Source organism: Saccopteryx leptura, chromosome 11 (genome assembly GCF_036850995.1).
Source record: "Saccopteryx leptura isolate mSacLep1 chromosome 11, mSacLep1_pri_phased_curated, whole genome shotgun sequence".
In the NCBI taxonomy this organism is placed as follows: domain Eukaryota; kingdom Metazoa; phylum Chordata; class Mammalia; order Chiroptera; family Emballonuridae; genus Saccopteryx; species Saccopteryx leptura.
Genome location: NC_089513.1, coordinates 16,474,822 through 16,501,579, shown reverse-complemented (window position 1 = coordinate 16,501,579; position 26,758 = coordinate 16,474,822). Strand labels below are relative to the sequence as shown.

Here is a 26,758-nt window from a genome sequence, read left to right as displayed (position 1 = left end):
CTGGATGAGCCTGTTCTCACAGTTGCTAAGAAGGAATAAAAGGAAGCTGTCATCTGTAGGCAAGCCACTCTCTCACGTACCATTTCTGGAACGCGAATATTTGACCTGATAGGGGAAGTAACCTCAGGATAACTGACCATCTAAGCTCTTTGGCACTCCGACTTACATGCTAAAATTCTCTGCTGGTGTATGAATTGCTTTTTGTGTCTTCAACTACTCTTCTGGAAAAGTGGAAGTCATCCAAAACCCCAGGTGGTTCAGAACAGAAATCTGCTCTTTTCCTACCCTTACTCTGAGAAATTTCAGGTTAGTTTTTTTATTTCTTTTTATTTTCAAATCAGCAGAGCATGAAACGTATACCAATTATTTACATAAAACTCTGCTCAGAGTTAATCCAGTTTCTTTAGTTGATTCATCAAGGCAGGTTAACCAGTGGTTCAGCTCTTGAGCAAGTCATTGTAATGTGTAGATGCCGGAAAACAATTGCAGTGAAAACAGACAGGATCAACAAGTTGTTTTTTGTGACCAACATGTCACTTTCAGAAGATGGCAGAGAAAGGGGAATGACTTTTTTTTTCCACTCATTATTAGGTGTGTATATATAGAGCTTAAGTTTGTTACATAGTTAGTTGTAAGAAGTAGGAATAACACTGCGGGCAATAAAACCCTACTGCAAGCTCCATAAATGGAGTTGAGAGTAGTACTTACTTTGCTTCATGACCTTTGCAATCATTATTCATGTTCCCTAAATATGAACCTTTTCTCATAGGCTGTCCTTACATGAAGAAAACTGGTCCAGAGTGCTAATAATCAGATTAAATGGCTGCTTAACACATAGCTAAAAACATCTTCACTTAGACACCTAAGTCAATAAATAAATTAGCAACTATGCACGTTGCAGTGCTATTAAAAATATTTAAAGTCTAATCATGAACGTGGCCTGAAAGGGGGAGGGAGCCTCTGTGTGACTCAGTGGTCAGGGAGAGCCTCAGGAAGGCCATCTTTTTTAATATCACCATGACCTCGTTCCAGAGTAGAAGAGAGACTAGTCAGGAGGCTATTCCAGTAGACCAGAGGTGGCAGTGGCATACAACAGGTGGAAACAGTGCTCCTAGAGAGAAATGGATACATTGAGGAACTATTTGAAGGCAGAGCTAACAGGACTTGCTGGCTAACTGGATAAAGGGTGGGGACAGAAAAAAGAAAGAGCCAGAATGGTCACCAGGTTTTTACTACAGATACCGGGTAAATGGCCAAGCCATTTCCTAAGATGGGTAAAGCTAGCAGAAAAACAGGTTTGAAAGGAAAATGAAAAGTTCACTTCTAGCCCTTTGAGGTATTTTTAGGTATCCAAGTGGAAATGCCAAATTGGGCTTTTGGATATGAGAATCTGGAGTGCATAGAAGAAGTCATAGGCGAATAGAGTGCCCATGGATGCTCTTTGAAGCCATGGTCTTGAGGGTGTCACCTAGAGAGATAGAGAGGAAAAAAAACAAAACAAAAACTAGAGCCCTAGGGGCAAGCTGTGACATGTTTAACATTGAGGAATCCTACATAGAAGGAGCCTGTAAAAAGCCAGCACAGTGGGAAATAAACCAGAAGAAGGTGTTGTCATGGAACCCAAGCCAGGAAATGTTTTTAAAATGGGAGAAGGGGAAGGACAATTGGGTCAGCTGCTGCTAGGATGGTGAGATGAAGATGAGGAAGTGGTGACTGCAGGTGGCGATTTGGATTCCTTGGCAGCTTTGGTAGGAGATGGAGTACTTAAAAATAAGTTTAGATAACTAACTTTAAAAACAAATTTTGAAGTAGCATTTCACAGTATCTCAAGAGAGATACCATTAGAGAAATTCATAATATTACGTAGACTTTAATAAAATCAGTTTTTAAGAATGGCTTGTAGAACAGGTTAACAAAGAAATACATAATTAGAAACACTTAGGAAGGTGTTAGTGTGAGGAAGAATAAAGCCCAGAGTGGGTTGAAACTTGGAAAAAATGCTAAGGAGAGCCAATGTTCTTCTAGTGTTGTTAGAGCAAAGTGATGAATAAGGAAGTGAGTAGATGTGAGAGCAAGTGTTACTAATCAGTGCCTATTGCTTCCTTCTTTTTTCCGATTAAAAGAAATAGTGTTCAAAAACAGGAAAAACAGGACAGCACTAAAAGAAAATTAGAATGAAAGAAAGATGAGAAGTCATTGTGACTGTAAGCAACTTCTTTAAATGATAAAGAATAATGGTGCGGACCTGTCTAGGGGAATAGTGTTTTAGTGGAGACCTGGACGATACCTAGGCGTTAGTCTGGTGGCCAGTTCGGAGATAACAGCAGCCAGAGCAAGAGCAGCAGCCAAGTTCCTGGCCTGGGAAAGAGCTGGGTGCATGCAGTGCACTGGAGGAAGAGTTTAGAAAGTGAAAGGCAGGCTGCAGAGTGGGGCGGAGGTTGGGGGAGGAGAAACCACTTAAGAAGTCATCCCAGGGACTGGATAAGACCACAACTGAGCAGCAACAAGTGCAGCACTCCAAGACTTAGCTGTTGTAGCGACAGCTTGTACTGGAAAATTTTAGCAAACAACCTGCAAGCTCTCTTCCAAAACTGTGATCCTACAAATACAAGAATACAACTCTAGATCACAGCCTTTTCACAGTTGTAAAAAATAACATAACAAATCAAAGTAAATTAAGTTGTAGCTTCCATATAAACCGAACGTCAATATCGAGAAATGCAGGAGGAAACTTGTCTTTTTAGTAAGTAAAACTACAATCAAGGATATCAAGACTTGCCCACATAATTTTGGGGACAATTTCAGAGAATACAGATTAGATGTCACAAATTAGTGAGAGTTACATCAAACATTAAGAAAACTATCGTTAATAAAAACACTGTCAGTGCTAGTAATATAGCTATGAGTATGGTCTTTAGTCTCCATCAGGCTTGATTTTCTCCTGGGTGTAAAAAAATTGATTATTTTAATATTCCTACTGTCCAGCTGTAGATCTGGGTAACCTGCAATTCTTGCTTTGTGTTTAGTTTCTTTTTTCCTTTGTATCTTTTCTCTCTTCCTTTCATTTATGTCCCTATTCACCCATTTAGAGAGGTAGATAGATAGATATATAGATGGATATCTATGGATATTGGATATATATACACACACATATATGTACATACAGAAAGAAAAAAGAAAAAGGCAAATACATAGTCTCTATAAAAGAGGAAAATTTTCATTTAAAACGGCTTAAGGAAAGAGCACAAGGTTTTATTTTAGTCTTTCTGTAACATACAAATTTATTTATTTTTAAAATTTATTGATTTTAGAGAGGAGAGAGAAAAAGACATTAATTTGTTCCACTTATTCATGCATTCATTGGTTCATTTTCATATGTGCCCTGACCAAGGATCGAACTCGCAACCTTGGCACATAGGGACGATGCTCTAGCCAACTGAGCTACCTGGACAGGGTCCAATTTTTTAAAATTATAGTGGTCTTGGGATCAACTCAATATGTTTTCTTGTTGCTTTGCTCTTTAACTTGCTCAGAAAATGACACTATTTGGTAAATCTGACCTGAGGGATACACGATAACAAAAATAATTAGAAAAAGCAAAATTGCTTTGTTTAATCTAACTCAGGCAAGGCCCTCACAGCCTGAGAAGTTTGTTTAAAAAAATTACTCATTTCTTGTGGTCTGGTATTCAAAATATTCTCTTTTCACAAACATGTACTATTGATAAATGTTTTTGGACATGTCAAAATATTTAAAATATAGAACAAAATTAGACTTTCAAAGAAGGAAGAAAAACTAGGCATCTCTTAGTGCTTAAAAAATAACCCCAGAAAGTAGAAACCTTTCCCAATATCAAGACTTCTGAATCTTGACTCAGGTGCCTCCTTGGACTGACGTGGGCCTCTGATTTTCTCAACTTTTCTCTGAAACTCTGTCAAATGCAGGTGCAATGTAACCCATTTGCTAATTCTCAATTCCTTGAGTAAAATAAAGATAGTTACCACTACTAGCCATATAGAACCTGTTCTCCCCAGTCTCTATTCCTGTCCTGCCCCAATTTAATCTTTCTATGATTGGCAATACTTTTTATCAAATGCTGCCTCTCAGGGTTTGGAGGCAAAAGCTTCTCCTTGCAACAATACAGAAAACAACAGTGCAAAACATATCTTAGAAAGAAAAATTGCTTTGATGAAAATATTCTTGTATCTGTAACTGAGGGTAAAGACACAATGAAACAGGTATAAATAAATAGAACGTAAGATGAGAAAGACCTATTCTCTAATCTGCAGTTGGAAACGTGCTAGTTGATGAAGACTGCATAGTGTTAGAGTGATCAGGTGAAATGAGCGGCCTGGGGTTGGCTTTTCTCCTCTGACGACCACCCAAGACCATCATCAGGTGCTAATTATTTTGAAACTGACCTATACAATCTCCCTTGTTAGATTTTAATTTTTCACCTACCTACCAGAAAAAAAATCAAGAATGCATATTTTATCGGTATTGCTCCTGGATACCTCCTTAACTGAGCTGCACCCTGCCCAGCCCGGGAGTTTACATACTTGGTGAGAATTCATTCTGTTTGAGATTACAGAGTACCCCTGGGTCAAGGTGAGGTCCCGATGAAAATGGAGAGTAAGAACCCTTGCTCTTCTTTTATTTTCCTGTTTAACTGCAAAAGTTAACGCCAACCCGAGGGTCAGTGTCCCCAGCATGCTTGGTGAAAGCCTGGCGTGTATGTGTTTCCAGCACGGGCTGCGAGGATGCCTTTGGGTTCTTCTGTGTTGCGGGTTTCTCTGTAAAACAGCGATAGGATAATAACTCAGTTGCTGTGAAGATGAATTTCCTTTGAATTGCAATCTTCTTCTCCCCAGTTCCCAACAGTTTTCCTAATCAAGTGGGGTTTTCATGGTTTTCACTCTCTTAAAATATAATTTGACTTGTAAAGTAAACTTATGATAGGAACCAGAAACTAGCTTTCCATCCGTTGGTTTATGGAAGGTGTTGAATAAGAGTGATTTTAGTGAAATAGAGCCTTGAGGTATGGTGTAATTAGAGTAGTAATGTTGACTCTTAAAATCAATATAGTAAATATTTACACACCTACAGGAATAGGCACCCAACTAATTCCAAAGAGAAAAGTAATTATTTAGAGTCATAAATGTTAACTATATATTTAAAGAAAGATGGGCTGTTTGTATCATTAATATTTTATAGCCAGGAGTAACATATTTTGTTTCACTTTTGAGGAAGTATGTTTTCTGAAAGTGTGTAGAACTTGGAAGAGCAGCATTAATGAAATAGCTTAAACTGCTTTCTAACTTGTCTTTTCTACCATAATCATGTTATTGTGTGTGGTCACCAGACCCAAAAGATAAAAATAAGAAATCCAAGAATTATTGAGATCTTTTGGAGAGCCAGAAATTCTACCTGGATAGCATAACATTTAGAGAAAATGTTGAAGTAGATATAGTCAAGTTGACAGTGTTATTTATCACAATAGGAGATCTGCTCACCGTGTTAAAATTGATAATAGCAATTTGGTCTCTGGTATAATTTTTATGTATCAGAATTTTTTATTTAAAAAAATTTTAAGTGCCTTTTATGTATCAGCATCATATTTGGTACTTTGGTTGTAAAGATGAATAAGATGTAGTTCCTGATCTCAAAGGACTTAAAATCTGGTACGGTAGAGAAAGATACATGAGCAGATAATTTTAGTGTAAGCTGGTAAAATTAGTGGTTTGAATGCTGTCTTGTGGTAATAAAGAGGAAGAAAATTTAAAAGGGTCAAAATTGTAGAGAGAGCAGTTAGGAGTGGAAAATTAAAAAGGTCTGAAGTTAAGTCAGTGATTATAAGGTTAGAGGAAAAAAAAGTCAGATTAGAGGAACTAGTGAGTGGCATTGACCAGATATTAGGAGAAAGGAGAAATGTTTCCAAAGTCTCAATTGCTGGTTTAAGGAGCCAGTAAATGGACAAATAGTGGTCCCCCAAGTTAAAATGTGGTATTAAAGAGATGAAGCACACCGGGGCGGGGAAGACATGTTGCATTTGGGGCGCCTGTGGTCATTTAATTGCATTTGTGCAGGAAAATGGCTGCCAGCATCTAAACTTCTTAAGAGAGTTCTGGCTTGTAATAGTGGTGGGGGAATACTGGGATGCAGGTAATCACTAAAATTCACGAGAACTAATGCCATCTCTCAGGCAGACCCTGGAAGGAGTCTCCAATAAGACAGGACTCATAATTTTCTTCCTTTTCTGTAAGCACTGATCTGCTTTAGCTAATAAGGACATTTAAATTCTGGAAGGACTTAGGGGAAATGTAAGGTTATATCTAATTATTTATATTTATCATTATTATTGTTACATTGGATATATTAAATATATCTGCAACTCTTCTTTTATGACTATGACATCATTTATCTCTTTTTGCGGGGCAATCATTTTAAGTAACATTTTCTTTCCCTATTATTCTGTTCACTATATTCTGTCCCAGCTGCACAGCAAAGAACAAAAAGTCCTGTCTTGCCTAGGAATGTGTTCTAATACCGGAGACTGAAAAACCTAACAGGTTCTGAAGTGACTGAAACTATTGATTTGGGCTCATTAATATCATGGCTTAATAACTGACACCCAGTCCATATTCATTTCAGAACAGACTAACTCCCATTTTTATTTTACTCAGTAGCTCTGTGCTGGCTCTACTCTGTCTAAATTTATGACACTTTTAACCTCAAGATCTACTTACCAAAGCATAACAAATGTATTGCAATGTTCTCTAGAAGTATTGAAGAATAACTCTTTTGTAGCGATTATTTTTGCAATTTCCTATAATATGTAAAATGTCAAATGAACAACTTGTATGTATAGCCAAGTGACTAAGCTTAGGGAAAGTTTTTCTCTCTTCTCTCTTCTTCCTACCCTATCTCCATCCTCATGATAATACGCCTTTCTGTTCACTGTTTGAAACATTTTATTGCATTGACAGACTTTTTTTTTCAAGATTTTATTTATTAATTTTAAAGAGAGGATAGAAAGAGAAAGGCAGGGTTGGGGGGAGCATCAACCCGTAGTAGTTGCTTCTCATATGTGCCTTGACCGGGCAGGCCCAGGGTTTCCAACCGCAACCTCAGCGTTCCGGGTCGATGCTTTATCCACTGCGCCACCACAGGTCAGGGGACAGACATTTCTTCTTCTTCTCTTCCAAGTGAGAGGAGAGGAGACAGAGAGACAGACTCCCGCACGAGCCCCAACCGGGATCCACCCGGCAACCCTTGTCTGGGGATGATTCTCTTCTCATCTGGGGACATGCTCGCGACTCTGCTATTTTAAGCACCTGACATGGAGCTCCATGGAGCCATCCTCAACACCCAGGGTGGATGTGCTCAAACCAATGGAGCCATGACTGGAAGAGAGGAAGAGAGAGAGAAAAAGAGAAGGGGAAGTGGAACAGGGAGGGGTGGAGAAGCAGATGTTTGCCTCTCCTGTGTGCCCTGACTGGGAATCAAACCTGGGATATCCACATGCTGGGCTGATGCTCTACCACTGAGCCAATACACCAGGGCTCAGGACAGTTTTTATACAACCATCTATTGCCTCTCACTCTCTGACTCAAGTATTTCTGATTATTAAGTAATCAGTATGAACATTCTGCATGCCCACTTGTCTAACTCAGGTGTTTTCTCTGTTTCTTTTGTATTGATTCCAGGTGTGTAAAGCATTCTTTGTTATATATGCACCATTTCAGATGTCTAGTTCTGAACAAATGTGTTTTTCATAAAAGCTTCTTATAATATGCCAATACCCCAGTTATTTGTGTTCTATTACAGATGGAGAAGCAAAATCCTTAAAAACATTTAATGACTCATCTATGAGTTAGACACATAATCCATGTCTAGAAATATCCCAGTCAGGATTTCTAATTAGAACCATGTTGACTTAAATCCTTTTGTACTTTTCCCCTCAAGCATTTGGTTACTTATGTTATTCACTAAGCTATTCTTTGTGAATCTTTAAGATTATCTCCCTCTGTAAATTCTTTAATATTTCCTATTCTTTTGGAAAATATCAGAGTGTTTTATCTTGTTTGAGGTTTGAGGATAGGTAAGTTAATATTCTGAACACAAATCTCTTATTTTGCAGACTATTTGGACTTTTTTGGGAATATAATAAAAATACAAAGAAAAAGCACAAATGCCATTATCTCAGACATAAATGTACTGCTCACAAAGATTAGGAGATATTTCAAAATGAATATGAAGTGATAAAATATCCACTAATTTTGTTTTGTGTGTGTGTGTGTGACAGAGACAGAGACAGAGAGAGGACAGAGGGACAGACAGAAATGGAGAGAGATGAGAAGCATCAATTCTTTGTTGCAGCTCCTTAGTTGTTCATTGATCACTCTCTAATATTTGCCTTGACCTGGTTGCTACAGCAGACAAGTAACCAACCCCTTGCTCAAGCCAGCAACCTTGGACTCAAGCTGGTGAGCCTTGCTCAAACCAGATGAGCCCGCACTCAAGCTGGTGACCTCGGGGTTTCGAATCTGGGTTCTCCGCATCCTAGTCTGACACTCTATCCACTGCGCCACTGCCTGGTCAGGCTCCCCTTATTTTTTTGAGAAGTTAAGTCCTCCTGTAACTTATCATGAACATCTGTGGATCACTGTAAGTTATGGCCATTTGACATGTTTGTCAAGGGTGAAAATTTGCATTAGCGACTGACAACAGGTGCCATTCTTTCAACTTTAAAATACTATCACCAAATAAAAGGTGGTGGAGGACAATCTGACTTTGGGTGATGGGTATACAACATAATCAAATGTCAAAATGATCTGGAGATGTTTTCTCTGAATCTGTGTGCTCTAACTGATCAATGTCACCCCATTAAAATTAATTGTCTAAATAAAAAGAAATACTATCACCATGCACAACTAAAGTGAAGCAACTGAGTTGATACTTCTCATTTGTCTCTCCTCCTCCCCTTTCACACTTTCTCTCTTTCTCAAAGATAGATAAATAAATGACATAACTTTCACCAAAAGAATGTATGCTCTAATTTTCAAGTCTAGGCCATTGTGTAAGCAAACTGGAAGTTTGATCATTTTCCTTTTAATGAGACAAGTTTCACAAATTCTGCTTTTTCTTACAACTGCTTTCTCTTTGAAATAATTTTTTACATATAACTTGTTAAGATTTCAGAACATTCAGACAGTGTATATGCCAGTGTATGAAAAAGATGAAAGAAGCCTAAAAGTAAAACAAACATTTCTCCCATTCTAGCCATAGTCTTTATGTGTTTAGTTTCTTTTAACACAATTACAAAATGAGCCCAAGGAGCAATTTAAAGGCAAAAGTAGCCCTGGCCGGTTGGCTCAGCGGTAGAGCGTCGGCCTAGCGTGCGGAGGACCCGGGTTCGATTCCCGGCCAGGGCACACAGGAGAAGCACCCATTTGCTTCTCCACCCCTCCGCCGCGCTTTCCTCTCTGTCTCTCTCTTCCCCTCCTGCAGCCAAGGCTCCATTGGAGCAAAGATGGCCCGGGCGCTGGGCATGGCTCTGTGGCTTCTGCCTCAGGCGCTAGAGTGGCTCTGGTCGCAACATGGCGATGCCCAGGATGGGCAGAGCATCGCCCCCTGGTGGGCAGAGCGTCGCCCCTGGTGGGCGTGCCGGGTGGATCCCGGTCGGGCGCATGCGGGAGTCTGTCTGACTGTCTCTCCCTGTTTCCAGCTTCAGAAAAATGAAAAAAACAAACAAACAAAAAATAAAAATAAAGGCAAAAGTAAACTACATGATTTAGGTGAAAATGAAGTCTTCTCCAAAACACAAATCCTTCTAAGGATAAAGGTATATAAAGGCAGAAGTAAAAGTTTTATTAATCTACTTGAGTCCTTCCTTTTGACCTGCTGTATTATCTAGTACCCCCAGATACTAAGAGCATGTTTCTGATCCAACACTAATAAAGACAAGTCTAAGGAGTAGAGTGGATCTTGGATAATGTCTCTTTTTTTTTAAGCAGCAAATATCACTTAATTCTCATTACTTAAAATTACCCTGTTTAACTGCATATAAAATAAACTGATAATAGAATTAAAGAGAAGAGGGAATATTTTTATGATATCCATCCCAGGGTTCGGGTTCCAGGACTAAATTGATACCCTAGCAATGGTGTTTATAACTAAATCTATATAGTTCATTTTTTTAAGATTTTATTTATCAATTTATTTATTTTTTTTAGAGAGGGGGAGAGAGAGAGAGAGAGAGATAGGAAGGAGCAGGAAGCATCAATTTGTAGTAGTTGCTTCTCATATGTGCCTTGACCAGGCAAGCCCGGGGTTTCCAACGGGAGACCTCAGCACTCCAGGTCGATGCGTTATCCTCTGCGCCACCATAGGCCAGGCTGAATCCATATAGTTCTTAAGGTAGTTGCTTTTGTCATGAAGCTTTATTAAGGAAGAAACGAAAGATGCTCTTTTGCAGACTTTTTAGGCAAACGATACATCCTCAGCTTCTCTTATGTAATTAGAAATAACGAGCTTCTTCTAAGGCCAGACATTCCCTGGGGCCCCTAAACTCCCATCTGGGCAAATGATTTTATTACATATCTATTTTATCATGGAGGTAAGATTGTCTCCTTGAGTCTTCTTTATCTTTGACAATTTTTTTTTATTTATTGACGGTTGAGCAAAGAACTTTCTTTTTTTAGTAAAGTCATGTGTAAAATTGATTTCTCTCAAAAATTTATCTCCGAGCCCACTTTTCTCTCTTGATATTTTTCTGCTGTGCTTGGTACCAATTTGTTGCTCCCAGTCTGGAAAATTAATGACTTATTGACTAGTCTTTCTGATGAATTAATTTCTGCAAAAATATCTATGACTGAAAACAGCTAAAGAATTACTCTTCCCAGTAATCATTTTGCTTTATAACATGTAACAAAGATCCAAAAGCATGTCTAATATTAAACATTCCAGGCTTAAGAATAGATTTCTAGAGGAACAATTTGGGAGCAAAAAGCACTTTATCAGTTAAAGCTAATGTTGCCCAGGTGGATGTTAGCTATGGCCTGCAATTTCTAGAGCAACCACCATTTAAAATCTTCCATTTCTCTGCTGGGATAAGGATTCAAATTCTAGTTCTGAAAATATGGTCACATTCCTTTGTAGAAAAGGAGACCTTTCTGTAGCCTAGCAGGCGTCCCCAAACTATGGCCCGCAGGTCGCATGCAGCCCCCTGAGGCCATTTATCCAGCCCCTGCCGCACTTTGGGAAGGGGCACCTCTTTCATTGGTGGTCAGTGAGAGGAGCACTGTATGTAGCGGCCCTCCAATGGTCTGAGGGACAGTGAACTGGCCCCTGTGTAAAAAGTTTGGGGACCCCTGCTAGAGTCTCTAAAGGCTAGCCTCAGAAAGGGAATCGGCCCTTCCATCGAGTTTGAGAGTTCATCGCCAATACTGTCCACAACACTTGACCGTGTAGCCTTACTAGTTTAACTCTTTGGTTTCTTGTCTTATGGGTGAACATCACAAGTATATGTAAATAGACTCAGTGGATAAGCTGGCGGACACTGTGGTTAGTCCACAGACTAAAGCAACAGTAACTGACCAAACTACCCAGGCATTTTTCCCCCAGCAGTGGCGACATTTTTCTTAGCTAACCTCAGCCAACTGCTAGTGTCCGAGGTGGGCTTCTAAACAACTGGAGTTTCTCTAAACAGGTTCAGGCCCACAGTTGCAAACTAAATGGACAACCTCATAGATATGTGATTTTTAAAGATCACTTGGTTATTTGCATTCTAGTCATTTAGCTTCATTCTTAACACCATTACTGCCCTCTTGAGTTTTTGCCTTTAGAAATAGACACCAGTATACTTCAGTCGGATTTCCAGCCTGCCAGCCTAGAAAATTCTAGCCTGCCAGCCTAGAATTCTATGCAATACGCAGACTACGTATTGCATAAAATAAAATGGTTCCAAATTGAGGATTTAGACAATTCACAGGAATCACAGAAAGACAACAGTTTGGCTTTCCTTAGAGGCAAAATCATACTTTATTGATTGTAGTGAGCACAGTGGAGTCCAGCATTCACCACTTAAGCATATTTGGATGTGTTGCCAAGTAACAAGGTGGGTGAAATGTCTAATGGCAGAAGACTGCTATGTAGGATATAGCCAGCCCTGGAGTAGAAGTAACTAGCTCATCACGGGAAAATTTAGCCCTGATTTTCTATCTGTACTTGGCTTATTTCCAAACAATACTTCATTTCAAGTCAGTGAAATTTTAGAAGACTAACATAGACGTGGCTGACAACGTTGTTTGTAAGAAGGGAGATGTGAGCATTTTCTTGTGCATTCTACCATGACTTCCGACTTTTAATGAAATATTTCTGTGGGTTTTCTTTGCAGAATTTATAGAATTCTTAATGAAGTGAACTGAAATCATGTCCAGTCTCTTTTCAAGGACCCAAGATTTTTGAACTATTTTTCAGAAAAAAAGATTTCTGTAAAGCTTATGTGTGAAAGAAAATGTGGATATATAGTTTTAACTAATTTTTAAGTATAACACTGTTTGTCAGGACATTCAGAAATCCATCAAAGCTGAGGGGATAATATCAAGAAAGACAAAGAAAATGATCATTGGGAACATATTAATAGTATAAGTAGAATTATTATTTCTTATTGGTCAAAGAATTCAAAATATTATCTGCCAGTATCTTTTAAGACACTCATTGTCCTTAGGTTTTATCTGTCTTTACTTTTAAGGGGAAAATGCCTATTTAAAAATATTCTTAGTTTGGTGGGTCTATTGCAGCTAACAATTTCCCCTTAGATTTGCTAATTTCAGACAAAAATATTTGTTGTATCTTGAATTCACGCATTTGTATTATTTTTTAATGAGAAGAAATTAAACTTCTATGAAGGTAAATCACTTTCCTTCAAATTTACTTGTACTATTCTCACTGGGTATTGTGTCAGCAAATAACATAACCAGATTGAAGGCTTTGGTAAAATTTTTCTGATAATTGAGGTTTAGGAAGGCACTTAAGTTGGCACCCTGTATGATTTTGTATTTATTAAAGCTTTGTGGTAATAGCATACCTGTACTCTTACATTTTCAATAAAATTCATTCTGTTGTTTTGGCAGTGATAAACTACCCTGTGTCAAGAAGATGCTACCGACTCTCCGTACAGAGAACTTGCACTTGAACTAGTTTTAAAAAATAGGTCAGGGACATATTTGCACTCATTCTTGCTGTTTCCTCTCCTGATTCCCCGAGAACCAGAGGTGATAGTAAACATACTGAATAGCACTGCACTCCTGACCAAACAGTATCAGGAACATTTAAGCCACACTGGATTGTACCTGCTGCAGCCAGGGGACCAGTGTCAAACTATTATAAAATAAAGCAGAGCAAACTGGTTTATTTAGAAATCAGATACATTCTAACCTTCAACTCAATCTACTTGATTCTAGCACTTCAAAATATCGAATAGTAGTAGGAAGATTATTTCTGTCCTTCTGAAATATAGAATGTAAAGGATAAAGTCTTCTTTGATATATTTCTTCAAATTTTATAAACTTTGGCCAAACTGGAGCTATATATTTTTATTTCCTTTCAGATAATCAAAATTAAAATAAATTTCAAAACCATGAATATTCCTCATATGCTGTAATCTCTATACCAGTTGTTCATCCAAATAGATTTAGACCAGAGTCTAAAAGAGGAAAAGGAAGTGAAAGGGCCACAGAACTAGAAGAGGAGCCATGTGATAACCCTGAGATGGCTTCGGTGAAGGAACGAGGAGAACTATAGTAATTAGGGTGGAGTCTGAAATAACAAGGGTGTGACTTCAAGAACCAGGCCAAGTTCATGAATGTACACTTATGGTTTCATAATGGTACATAATGTTTATGAGTGTACAATTATGGTTTATCTATATATCAATATCCTCTACAGGTAATAACTTTGTAGAAAAGACATTGAATTAGCCATCAACCATGACAGATAGCTGTGAGTTAAAATATCTACAGAGCTCTGTGGTCTTAATGATCCCCATGATTTTCACTGAATACAAGATTCAAGTGGGTTAATGAATGTCAGTGATAAGCCAAGTACAGACAGAAAACCAGACTGAATCTTCACTTTATGAGCTAATTAGTTTTAATTTAGAGCTCTTTCTTACATAGTTGACTACTGGGGGACCTACTATGTGCTATATCCTAATTGAATGGATAGGTTTGCTTTAATTCTAGTGCTACAAAATTCTAGTGCATCCTTCCCAATCTGCTTTCTATCATTTTTTGCCAAGTGTGTGTTTTTATGTTGGTTTTACTGTGAATATGATGGTGTGGGAGAGAGGGGTGTGGCTGTTCCAGGTTTAATGTTTTTCATCATCAACACTAGAAAGAGGAGTCTCCCCCTCAGAACCTGGTGTTACAACTTTCACTAACAATTTGGCCAAAATTAACTCATTATGGATTAGGCTACTTTTCCCTCAGAGATATTAGCATTATAATACTTGGTCAGACAGACTGAGATATTTTTCTAAGTTTAGGGTAGGAATCTATTGAGGAAGAAAAAAGGTCCCCCACAATTACCCTTGTTAAGCAATAATGGAAATAATAAAAGGGTTACTGCAATAAGAAAAAGTAGAATTATAAAATTGGTGAATGCTCTCTCCTTTTTAGGCTCATCTGTGCCTCCTCACCTTCCCCTGGGAACCTGAGTTCCACAGGTTATCAAGGTGTCCCTGTCCCTGGTTCCAGTCCCTGAGGCCCTTTTTTCTACTGCATCATCTGATATTCTCATTGTTGCTAATGTGCTAATTGACCAAAATATTACGGTAATTTTGGGAAAGTGTATAATCAATCCTCATGGTTTGTGAGTTTGCCTACTGGTAAAATTCATCTGTAACCCCCAAGTCAACCTCCTGATGCCTTTGCAGTCATTCACAGACGTGCATGAAGTGGGGGAGTTCTGAGTCTCTGACCTGCCCATTGCCAGCTGAGGTCAAACAAGTTGACACCTTACCTTCAGCTCATATGGTAAACAAGTGTTCTTTATAGGATTGATTTAGTGTCACATTTCTTGCATTTTTGTGCTTTTACATGGAAGTTTTTTCTGTTTAAAATGGCCCCCAGCATAGCGCTGAAGTGCTGTTCGATGTTTGTAAGTACAGTAAGGCTGCAGTGTGCCTTGTGGAGAACATATGTATGTGTTCCTTAAGCTTCAAGTAAGTTACAGTGCTGTTGGCCGTGCACTCAATGTTTATGAATCAACAACATAATATGTGTCTTTGAACAGAATACAAATGAAACAATGTTTGTATTGACCAGTTGATGAACATATTGTGTGATCAGAGGCTCATAGGAACTTCACCCTGTATTTTCATTGGGAGCACAGTATTCCCTGATTCAGTGTTTGCAGTATCTCTATAAAACGAAACTACCACAAATAACAAGAAACAACCGTGTTTACTTCCTCCCGTGAGAGGATTTGCAATAGTTTAGAGATAAAAATGTAATCGAGTAGCTAAAGGAAGACTAACAAACAAGCAAACATGGAGTCATGTAATGCAGAAATAGAAGAGTTGTTTAACCAGATTCTTTGGTGCCTATTACACGTAAGTAAGACTTTGAATTCTGGAACCTTCCAGGTAGCAGAGGCAAAAATTAAAAAAAAAAAAAAGAAAAAGAAAAAAGAAACACAAGTAAGCTTTAGAAATGAGGTAGAAGTGGACCTTATATGATTGCCTTTATATTGCCCTTCACGAAGCCCAAGGCACTAATACCATCTGTATGTTCTTCTACAGATTTCTCCAGGGGTCTGCGTCTGTGTGTTGCTGGGACATTGACATAAAATGCAGTGCTATCTCATGTTAATGCTCACTTGGCATTCTTAAAGAACTGTAGATGAAATTATTGTAATGGTGAAATTACCCAGTCCTCTGGTCTATAGAAAGAGATGTCTACCTTTGCCTATGGATTGGACAGTCAGTGAGGAAGGCTGTAGTCTCCAACCCATACCTGACAACTCTAAGTCATTAGATATGCCTGAAACTGCTCTCTCCTAGCCTTCACCCTTTTAAATGTCCAGGCTCATTTTTACCACTGGTGCTAAGAATTTTCGCACAAGATTTGGAGGTAGGTACAAAGGATAGGCTCACTGTAGTGAGTCAAGAAATGTTAAGAAAAAACAAAAAGATTCGGCAGAAGCTTATGAATTCCTTTAAACCTTCCCACATGTACTTAATGATTGATTGTGGATGCCCAAATTCTTGAGCTTAACTTGTCCTGATTTTTTTATTGATTTGATTATTAACCCAACTCTTGTCAGAATTTAAGAAAATATGCATGGTTGCTTTGTAAACCTACATTATCAGCAATTTTTTATATAAAGATTTTTATATTGAGTCTTAAGCCTTCATATTGCTTAAATATGAAATGGGAAACATTCATGGAGCTTATTAATAAATAAATGTACATATATTTTCATAGATTTTAGATAAGGGGCCATTTAAGTAAGAATAGGCCACTGACCTACAGGGGGATAAAATGAGATCATGAGAAAACTGAGGGAAAAATTTTTAATCATCATAGTTTATAAAAGATATAAATAATTCAACTTCTGTAATTTTAAAATTAAGAAGAGAAAACAAAAATCTTGATTCAGTTAGAGATAACAAATACAATTTAATGGAGATACAATTTGATTTATTGGGAATAATATGAGTTATATGTAGATTACTGGCAGTACCTTACCAGAATGTAATATATTCTGGAAAATATCTATTGAATCAAATATACATGGAAATATAAAAAATAAATTTTGTGTTGTCATGTGGGGTGATAAGGGGAGGTGGATGTATAAAAAGTAATATAAAATCCTTACTCATAGCTTTTTAGACATAATCTTTGATGGTCTAGATCTAGCATTTTTTACTATTTTTTAATTTTGTTATTTCAAAGAAAATGCTTCCTTTTATAAGGAATAAAGAAGAAAACAGACAGACTATTCAGGTGATGGCACAAACTCTGCCCTACAAAGATGGTGGCACTGACCATTGGAGCCATAGCCTGGCGGACAGCGTCTCTGGGGCACTGTTTTAAATCTTCATACCTGCGTTTATTTTTTTAAAGTATGATTTTGGAATTGTAGTTACTGGCTGCTCGGAAGGGTTGATGTGTAATGAGAGAAAGTACATTCTGAACAGGAAGAAGTCAAGGCTTGTCTTAACTTCTGCGCGCCCAATTCTAGCTGCACTTGGGCTGGAGAGGATGGTGCCTGTCTTCCTACCGCTCCCATGCCAGCATCCGATAGAAATCCTGGCCCCTCTTCAAGGAGGCTGAGGTTCTCTTCTCAATGGGGTGATAGCTTTTGGTGAACTGATTTTATTAATTATTATTATATTTTTTTATTTTACAATTTTTTAATTTTAATTTACTGTGTTGACATGGTTTCAAGTGTCCCACTCAATAGAACACCCTCTACACACCACAAGACCCCCCCCCCAAAGCCTCATGGTCAGCTGTTTTTAAAATTATTTATTTTAAAGATTCTCCCAGTACTAGCTTTCAGTTGTCATGTCCACCAGAGAACCCCCCTTTCTGTGACTCCTAACCCCTGCAATATGAAGAAGGAAGATCACCGGGAATGTAAAGAATATGTAGACCAAAATAGATTTTGGAGAAATCTTTTAAAAACCATTCACAATAGAGAAGTAAATAGCCCTCTAATGTATTCCTGTCTCTGATAAGTCACAAAAATAGTACCGGTTTCTAAGTTAAGTGACATTCTGCTTCTCCTTGCAAATATTTACTCATACTTTTTCAATAATAAATTAACTAAAGGTGGACTCAAGCTAGAAACTTAACTGCAATAGTTAAACCCTTTGTAATTTAGCAGAGCCCTCTTCACACATAGATTGTCACCCTTGTATTGTTTTAAGACATACAGTTTAGGGGGCAATTAGCAGACTGCTAGATTATCTCATTTTGTACACTGTCCAAAAACAACTGAATAGAGGTCAGTCATATTACAAAATATCTTCTTTTCTACAAAAGAATTTAACAGTTTGTTTAGAAAGACTCCCAACTGATTCCAAATATGTTTACACTTGTACAAGGGTCATTTATGAACAACTGACTTGGAACGCAAGCCTGTGTAAGGTGGAGTTTATCTGTACATTTATGTAAAAACAAAGAAAGTATACTTACCAATGTGTCATGTTTCAGAGCTCAGTGACTGATGTCAGTATGTAAAAGTGTTTATTCACTGCTCTTTCTTCTTACATTGATTTCCATGCCCAAACACAAATTTCCTGACTGTAGGAATGCCTATTCTGAAGGACAGTATGCTGTTTTCTGTTTAAAAGCAACAGGCTGTGGATTCTGACCCTAAAGCCATCATTAGCTGTGTGGTTCTGGGGCAAGTTAACTAACCCTTTTGGGTTTCAGTCTTTTCATTTGCAAAACCCTCAAAGACTTTTTTTTTGGTGAAAAGCAAATTAACTAATACATGTAAAGTACTAAGCATAATAACAACACAACAGGAGTTTGGTAATATTAATTCTAGCACTAAACTGGCAACTGAGCAGTGGTTGTTAATATTCTATTTACATCTAACTACACTGAAAAACAAGGGTACAATAAAATTGAGTCTTTGGGTAAATTCCTATCAGTTTTGTTTTCTAAGTATAGTATATATATCAGTTTTGTTTCCCTATAGTGATTCTTCACTCCTGTTAGTAATTATTTATTTTTAAAATATTATAATTATGTCTGTTTTAAAAATATGTAGTACATTCATGTGCTCTGACATTCGAAAGGCACAAAAGTGTACAGTGAAAAGCATCTTCCTTCCCATGCCTCCCGTCTAGCTCCCCTCCCCGGAAGTAACTCTTAAAAGTCTATTTTATACATATATACATAAACAATTAGATAAACATAGTCTTCTTTCTCCTCCTATTCACACACAAGTTAGCATACAATGTAGGGTTGCCAAATGAAATACATGACATCCAGTTAAATACACAATATGTGGGGCTTACACTAAAAATGTTATTGGTGGTGTGTCTGAAATTCAAATTGAACTGAGTGTCCTGAATTTTATTTGCTGACCCTGGCATTCCCCAAATTACCATCCCGTTGTTTGGCATCTTGTTTTTCTGCTTTGGGATTGTGATTTTTTTTTTTCATAATAGAATCATCTGGAATGGTCTTGAAACTCCTCTACCCAAGCCACACCTTGCAGACCAGTTTCATCAGAATGTCTAGAGATTGTCCTTGGGCAGCAGCGTGCTTTTTCCAGTGATTTTCTTTCAGTGATAATTGAGGAATAACTTACACGCTAAAAATCACACCCATTTTTTAAGTGTATAGTCCAATGCTCTTTGATGAATGCATACATCTGGTTTTACTTAATATATTTTGCCAAGTACTCAAAAATCACTTCTTGAAGTAGAATCCCTTTAGAACAAGCATTATATTCTATGCTATTTTTCTTCATAGGACTTGAGCACTTGATAAGTGTTTCAGGTAAATGCAGGTTGAGGGGGAAGAGAGTCACTTATTGCAGTTATTATTTAGGTTCAGTGTGCAAATTGAGAAATATTATTAATGAGTGTTGGCAGTTGCAACACTAATGGCAAAGAAACCCAAAGATTGGAAAGCAATTGTTGCCAGTGGTGTTTTCTATCAAGAGTTCCTCACCATGACTGTAGTTATCTCTCTGTTGGCTAAGTGGTCTCGTATATCCTGCACGACCCTGTTTGCACAAGAGGGGTCTGTGACCAAGGTTCAATACACTTTTCAGGCTATGTAGCTAGTAATTAGAGGAGCTGGGATTCGAACCACGTCTGACCCCAAGACTTGGGGTCACATCCCAATCTGGCCCAATTTTGAGATTCTGCCTTTTTTCCACAAGATTCAGAAACTCCTATTTTTAATTTGGGAAAAGATTCAAAAGAGCTGTTTCTGTTTCTCAATGAACAACTTTCTCAAGCAAAATGCCTTCTAGAGAGAACCAGCAAGAGAAACCAATCAGGTAAAATTCCTTTGGGCTCATGGTCCTTTTCTCTTTATAAAGCCCTTATAAGATAGTTCCGGATTTTGGGTGTTTGCCTGCCTTGGATTACCTGAGCATGACAGGTTTATGACAAATGTTGAACAGACATGATTATGAGCTGTGATTTGGGAGGAAGAGAAGTGGTGTCTTTTGCTAATGAACCTTATCTTTCTGCTCAAATTATGTGTATCTTCCATTCCCATGTCTTGACATGTGACTAAATGAAGGAACTGGATTAAAACAGTACGGGTGGATATCTTGTTCCTGCACATGCCAAATATTTTCTTTCTCTTCCTCTATGGACATGTCTGATGAAGTGCATGATGTAGAGACAGACCGCAAAACCATTCTAGTTTCTGCAGCAAAGAACACAATGTATCTGTTTCAAGGTCATTTCCTGATAATGATATCTTTCAGTAAACTTGAGGCAGAGTCAATGACTAGAAACTGAATTCCATTCCCAGTTTAGCTTCTTTCATCTGTCTCCATATTTACAAGACGTAAAAATTTCTTGTGTATGGTTGATTTTTAGTAAATGTTTGTTGAACTGCCTTGACATTCTCTTCTAAAACTGAAGATAGACTGTGTTTTTGATAGTTTGGTAAACTGGGTATATCAGTTGACTGAATCTGCAAGCACAGTGATCATGAATTCAGAGACTGTAGAGCTGCAATGGAATCTTAAATTTTAAATTTTGATCATTTCAATTCACTTAGAAGCATCTTTAGAGGATCAACTACACGTGAAATTCTAACACTCAGCAAAAACTTGATGAAAAAGAACTCTAAGGTTCAGTGACTTTCAGAGAGCTTCATGCTTGGCAGTCCATGGAAAGTGTGGACTCACTTGGAAAAATAAGAAAAGACATCCATGAAACCACAATTTGAGTGACTCTAGTCGTTTGGAATTGGGTTTTGGCCCAGAATCCAAAGGATAATGCTGTGACAGCAACCAGGAAATTATAAGTCGTGTTTTCTCTAAAGGCCATGAAAGAAGAAAGAAGTATTGATAGAAAGCAGGTCAACTTCTCAATGTTTCATTACTTCTCTCAGCGTTTTTATTTAATTCTGTGAATTGAGCTGAAGTATCGTACTCCCGTGAGCTTGACAATGCAGTGGGTTCTCTTCAGGTGTATTAGTGTCAAGTACGCCTTATCCTGGTTGACAGACTAGCCTTTTTAAGCTCACAATGATACATAGCTCTCGTAATGAGTTTATCCAGTTCCACTTTACCCAGCCCAGGCCTTTCACGATCTCACTACTAATGTTTTCACCTCATTTCATCCCCTTTCTTCAGATCACTTTCATTTGAATTTTTTGGTAGCTTTTTGCCTGAGGCTTTTTTGACATCTGAAATCCAGTAATGCAAACACGTCTTTATATTGTACATTCTAGCTGAACAAGTTGATATTTCCCCTTTATTCCTCGCCATCTTACTGCATCGTTTCAGCACACAGCTTTGGACTTCGTGTTAGCCAATGTGCAGATAATTCTATATTTAATTAAATGTCGCTAGTAAAAGGCAAAGTGGTTTTCCCAAGTTAATTATTTACAATAGCGTTTAGCATCTGAAGAGCTCTACAGATGTGGCCTGAGACCAGTCACAATACAGATCTTTAGAAGGTCATATATTGGGAAGAGAAGTGGGGGTTTGACTTTGGACCCCCCCCTTTTTCTCAGTGTCCCTCCATCTGCCCATTGACCTTAATCTGTGAAGTTTCTTCTCCATTTTCTCATTCAGATTTCATTAGTATAGATATGCCTTATTCTAATCTTTGCCTCTTTTTCTTAATCCATTCAACAAAATATGCTTTTTTTTTCTTTTTGCTAATAAAAATTTGCCTTGGAAGACTTAGTTTTAGGTGACTATGGGGGTAATGACTTTGATGAGTTAACTTAATCAGCACAAATGAGTAGACTAGTTAAGATATTACCTCCTTGGTTACTTCCTGCCCTAATACAATGAACATTGCTTCTTTTCACTAGACCCATAAGGAATGTCTATTGTATGAGGCTTTCAATAAGGACTTCAGGCATCATGGCGAAGCAGATACTAGGACCCAAGAAAGTCTTTATGTATTCCTCAAAAAAACTGTCTACAGAGGCCGTTTTTAGAGAACAAATACAGGGGGAAATACAGGAAATAATGGGGTTTCCTAGAAGTTGGCCTTGGTATCACATAGGATAAGGTCAATCATAACTTGATTTTAAAAAGATGCGGAGGTCGAAAAATAAAGCATGTTACAATTTTTTCTAAACCTCTATAGGATCTCTATAATATGGGTTCTGAAAATTCAGCTTAGTCAAAATTTGTCTGTAGGTGGACCTGTCTTACTGAGTGTTTAATTATCCTCTGTCCAGGGATCAAGTCCAAAATGAAAACAGGGGTTCAACAGCAAACTTCATTCTTTGGTTTACATAGAATGTAAAATTTTATTTGCATCCTATGTTGATGAAGCTTTCTGAAATTTTCCGGAAACATATGTCATTTTTTATACATTTAAAAACATGATTTTTTAAAAATGATTATTATTATTAAATTTAATGCAGTGACATTGATATCAGGGTACATATGTTGAGAGAAAATATCTCCAGATTATTTTGACATTTGATTATGTTGCATACCCCTCACCCAAAGTCAAATTGCCTTCCTTCACCTTCTATCTGGTTTTCTTTGTACCCCTCCCCTCCCCCCACCCCCTCTCTCTCCTTCCTCACCCCATCCTTCCCTCACCCGTTACCATCGCATTCTTGTCCATGTCTCTCAGTCTCATTTTTATGTCCCATCTATGTATGGATTCATATAGTTCTTAGTTTTTTCTGATTTACTTATTTCACTCCGTATAATGTTATCGAGGTCCATCCATGTTATTGTAAATGATCTGATGTCATCATTTCTTATGGCTGAGTAGTATTCCATAGTATATATGTACCAAAGCTTTTTAATCCACTCGTCCTCTGACGGACACTTGGGCTGTTTCCAGATCTTCGCTATTGTGAACAATGCTGCCATAAACATGGGGGTGCATTTCTTCTTTTGGAACAGTTCTATGGTGTTCTGGGGTATATTTCTAAAAGTGGGATAGCTGGCTCAAAAGGCGGTTCGATTTTCAATATTTTGAGGAATCTCCATACTATTTTCCACAGAGGCTGCACCAGTCTGCATTCCTACCAGCAGTGCAGGAGGGTTCCCTTTTCTCCACATCCTCGCCAGCACTTATTCTGTGTTGTTTTATTGATGAGCGCCATTCTGACTGGTGTGAGGTGATATCTCATTGTGATTTTAATTTGCATTTCTCTAATGATTAGTGATGTTAAGCATTTTTTCATATGCCTATTGGCCATTTGTATGTCCTCTTTGGAGAAGTGTCTATTCATTTCTTTTTCTCATTTTTTGATTGGATTGTTTGTCTTCCTGGTATTGAGTTTTACAAGTTCTTTATAAATTTTGGTTATTAACCCCTTATCAGATGTATTGTCAAATATGTTCTCCCATTGTATAGTTTGTCTTTTTATTCTGTTCTTATTGTCTTTAGCTGTGCAAAAGCTTTTTAGTTTGATATAGTCCCATTTGTTATCCTGTCTTTTATTTCACTTGCCCATGTAGATAAGTCAGCAAATATATTACTCCGAGAGATGTCGGAAAGCTTACTGCCTATGTTTTCTTCTACGATGCTTATGGTTTCACGGCTTACATTTATGTCTTTTATCCATTTTGAGTTTATTTTTGTGAATGGTGTAAGTTGGTGGTCTAGTTTCATTTTTTTGCAGGTAGCTGTCCAATTTTCCCAACACCATTTATTAAAGAGGCTGTCTCTACTCCATTGTATGCTCTTACCTCCTTTGTCAAATATCAGTTGTCCATAGAACTGTGGGTTTATTTCTGGGTTCTCTGTTCTGTTCCATTGCTCTATATGCCTGTTCTTATGCCAGTACCAGGCTGTTTTGAATACAGTGGCCTTGTAGTATAACTTGATATCAGGAAGTGTGATACCTCCCACTTTATTCTTCTTTTTTAAGATTGCTGAGGCTATTCGTGTTCTTTTTTGGTTCCATATAAGTTTTTGGAATATGTGATCTATATCTTAAAGTATGTCATTGATATTCTGATTGGTATTGCATTGAACTTATAGATTGCTTTGGGTAATATAGACATTTTAATGATGTTTATTCTTCCTAATCATGAGCACGGTATATGCTTCCACTTGTTTGTATCTTCCTTGATTTCTTTTATCAATGTTTTATAATTTTCCAAGTACAAGTCTTTAGTCTCCTTGGTTAAATTTACTCCTAGGTACTTTATTTTTTTTATTGTAATAGTGAAGGGGATTGTTTTCTTAATTTCTCTTTCTGACTGTTCATTTTTGGTGTATAAAAATGCCTCTGATTTCTGAGTATTAATTTTATATTCTGCCACTTTGCTGAACTCATTTATCAGGTCCAGTAGTTTTTGACTGAGATTTTAGGGTTTTCTATGTACAATATCATATCACCTGCAAATAATGATAGTTTTACTTCTTCTTTTCCAACTTGAATCCCTTTTATTTCTTCTTCTTGTCTGATTGCTGTGGCTAGGACTTCCAGGACTATGTTGAATAAGAGTGGTGAAAGGGGGCACCCCTGCCTTGTTCCTGATCTTAAGGGGATTGCTTTTAATTTTTACCCATTGAGTATGATGTTGGCTGTGGGTTAGTCATAGATGGCTTTTATCATGTTGAGGTATGTTCCCTGTATTCCCACTTTGCTGAGAGTTTTGATCATGAATGGGTGCTGGATTTTATCAAATGCTTTTTCTGCATCTATTGAAATTATCATGTGGTTTTCCTCCTTCCTTTTGTTTATGTGATGAATCACATTGATTGATTTGAGAATATTGTACCAGCCTTGCCTCCCCAGAATAAATCGCACTTGATCATGGTGTATGATTTTTTCCATATATTGTTGGATCCAGTTTGCTAATATTTTGTTGAGGATTTTAGCATCTATATTCATCAGGGATATTGGCCTATAATTTTCTTTCTTTATGTTGTCTTTGCCTGGTTTTGGAATCGGAATTATACTTGCCTCATAAAAGGAGCTTGGAAGTCTTCCTTCCTCTTGAATTTTTGAAATAGCTTGAGAAGGATAGGAGTTAGTTAAAAACATGATTCTTGATCTTACTATAAGTACTGGTTATTTGTATTATGTATCCTTCAAAGCTGATGCCCAGAGTCCTGTGCTGCCCATGGAGAGCTTTGCATATGGGATTACTGCATGTGATCATGAACAAGAAGACCAATATCAGATGGGGAGAAGGGCATACAAAAAAAGTCAAAATAGGGCCCTGGCCAGTTGGCTCAGTGGTAGAGCATCGATTCCCCGCCAGGGCACACAGAAGAAGCGCCCATTTGCTTTTCCACCCCACCCCCTCCTTCCTCTCTGTCTCTCTCTTCTCCTCCCTCAGCCAAGGCTCCATTGGAGCAAAGATGGCCCAGGCGCTGGGGATGGCTCCTTGGCCTCTGCCCCAGGTGCTAGAGTGGCTCTGGTCTCTGCAGAGCGATGCCCCGGAGGGGCAGAGCATCGCCCCCTGGTGGGCAGAGCATTGCCCCTGGTGGGCGTGCCGGGTGGATCCCGGTCGGGCGCATGCGGGAGTCTGTCTGACTGTCTCTCCCCATTTCCAGCTTCAGAAAAATACAAAAAAAAAAAAAAAAAAAAAAAAAAAGTTAGAATAGGGTGATGCCTAGAAAGTGAATGAGAGCTTTCTTTAGATTCAGGGGCCCCGCAAGATCTGTCTGATGAAAGAACATTGAAACTCAGAAATGAATGCTAGTAAGGAAACAGCTGATGACTATTGGGGGGAGGAGGACAGGTGACAGGCAGAGGAAACAGTCAGTGCGCAGGCCCTCACACAGGGTGAACTGTGGCTCCTACAGAAAACAGGGAAGATCAGGGAAGGACAGCCAGATCACACAGCCCTTCAGGGCAGAAGGACCTGGGGTTTTTTATCCAGTTTGGGGGGATGCTATTGGGACAGTGATGTAGTCTAACTTAACATTTCTAAAAGGTAACTGCTGGTTGTGTGGGGAATGGATGAGGGAAAGGCAGAACCGGAAGCATGAAGACAAGGTCGGTGGCTCTTGTTAAGTGCAGTGAACATACAGTTTATTCAAATCAGGGCCCTTCTGAGAGTGGCAGGAGACGCTGCTAACAGAACCGTGGTGAAGACTGGGCCTGTGGTGGGCATACCAGGGCACGTGGTTGCTTTGGCTGTTACAGTTGTCGGTAGGATAGTGGTGGGGCCTTTCATGCCATTTCATTTAGTCCCGCAATAAACTCTGCATGCCCAGTGCATAGTACCTGCCCGATAACTGTTGAGTGAGCAAGTAAATGAGTGAATCTGGGGAAGCTTAGAATCCTTGCTTTCTAAGTGGAACTGTGCTGCAAGTGTAATGTGAGGTCTAATTTTGATTATAAAACCCATGTTCTTTCTCTAGATTCTTGCCTAACACCTCATTATCTCTGCTCTTAAATGTTTCTAAACTGTCTCACATGTATTTCCTCCTTCTTCTTTCATTTTGTCCTCTCTCCCGGGCTTAGTGTTCTACATGCAGAGGTTCTGGAAATGCCTTTGCTCTACTAGTTTTTTATCAAAAACAGAAATTGGAGAGGTCTTTGATAGTGCTGAGTCCCCAGGCAACTTTTTTGATCTTTTCTTTGAAGCA

The 26,758-nt window shown here is 38.2% G+C and overlaps 1 protein-coding gene across 3 annotated transcripts in view; it reads left to right on the top strand.

Annotated features, from left to right (window-relative positions):
* Positions 1–26,758, top strand: part of RAB27B (RAB27B, member RAS oncogene family) — a 128,504-nt gene that overhangs the window by 72,218 nt on the left and 29,528 nt on the right. Inside the window, exon 1 of one of the 3 annotated variants that reach the window (XM_066352283.1) lies at positions 171–306. The exons of the other annotated variants lie outside the window; for them this stretch is intronic. The gene's annotated coding sequence lies outside the window, so the exon portion shown is untranslated. Of the gene's footprint in view, positions 1–170; positions 307–26,758 lie in introns of those variants that run through there. 3 annotated transcript variants of the gene reach the window in all.